The sequence below is a fragment of the Psammomys obesus genome, unplaced genomic scaffold (genome assembly GCF_907164565.1).
Source record: "Psammomys obesus unplaced genomic scaffold, mPsaObe1.curated_primary_1811, whole genome shotgun sequence".
Taxonomy (NCBI): Eukaryota; Metazoa; Chordata; class Mammalia; order Rodentia; family Muridae; genus Psammomys; species Psammomys obesus.
In genome coordinates, this window is record NW_026596143.1 from 9,287,963 (window position 1) to 9,289,512 (window position 1,550).

The following is a 1,550-nucleotide window of genomic DNA, read 5'->3' on the forward strand; positions in this document are numbered from 1 at the left end:
ATTCTCCCTTGAGCATTGCACCAAGATTTTACCACGACTCTTTTTCGTTTAGCTTTTTGGATAATGTGTTCAACAAGAAAGTCATGTGATTTTTCTGTCTGGTGCTTTGTATTTGATAATTATTCTGCCCCCTCCTCCCCCCCAGTTCTTCTTGCTGTCTCTTATGTGCAGACTATCACATACTCCAAGTATTGCTGTGTAACCATGTCTCCAGGGTTATCCCTGATTGGCTAAATAACAGGCCTGCACACCTGGGCAGGGCAGGAGTGAGAGGCAGAGTTAGGGTTGGAAGGCTTTGAGGAGAGAAAGATCACAGGAAGCAGAGAGAAAGGGAGAGGGGAGAGGAAGGAAGCAGACCCACCATGGGTTAGCATGGAGAAAACCATGTGGCCAGGTCAATGGTGTTGGAGAGAAGCAGCTCAGATGAAATGAATTAGCGAGCATTTGTGGAATTATGGATGGGAAGAACTCATATGGTGGGGGACATGTGAGGATCCCTAACACCCCAAAGCCTGATCCAATGCCTGGCCCAATTCCAGGCCCATCTGGAGGCCCTTGCAAGCTTAGCCAGGTTCGAGGGTCCACTCAGCCTGGCTCCAGCCCTCCTGACCTGGTGGGGATGGGAAGGCGAAGTCTGAAGCCAAGTGTCCTGCCACAAGAAGGCAGGCACCCCAAGCTGTGGCCTAATGAAAGGATTGCTCACCTAGGGACTGCTTCACCTCTCTGATTTTTTTTTTTTTTTTTTTTTTTTTTAGGATTTCACAGGTAAGGATTGTATTTACCCCATCGCCCCTTTGCCCTCTCACTCCTCCCACTCCTCAAATCTGTAGCCTCTTGCTCTTTAGTTATAATTGTTCCCTACACATATATGGCTGACCTCTTAAAATTGGCTAACCTGTCACTGGTCTTGTCCCTGGAGAAAAATGTTTCTCCCTCCTTCAGCAACCATTCATTGCCTGTAGCTCTTCATCTGGGAGGGAAGCCTTGTGAGGTTTGCCCCACCCACACTGGCCTGTCGACTGATGTCATTTTCAAAGTCTTCTTTAGGCAAACACATTAAGATTTTTTTGGGGGGGAGGAGAGGGTTCGGCTTCCATGTCGTATGTATAAGACACTATCTTATAGCAGATGTGCTGTCCTGATCCTCTGGCTCTTAGAATCTTCCAGCCCCCTCTTCCACAGTGTTTCTCTGAGCTTTATGGGGTTTTTTTGGAGGTGGGGTATTTATGTATGTATGTACTATTTAACCTAGATGACTGTCCTATCTGCATGTATACCTGCACGCCAGGAGAGGGCATCAGATCCCAGGATTGACAGTTGTGAGCCACCATGTGGTTGCTGGGAATTGAACTCAGGACCTCTGGAGGAGCAGACAGCACTCTTAACAGCTAAGTCATCTCTCCAGCAACCCCGTTGTGGTTTTCTATAATGAACTCTACTGCAAGAGAAACACTGCTTAGATGGCGGGTTTTGTTGCTGCTGTTTCTTGTATATTCTTTATTTTTATTATTATTATTATTATTATTATTATTATTATTATTATTATTATT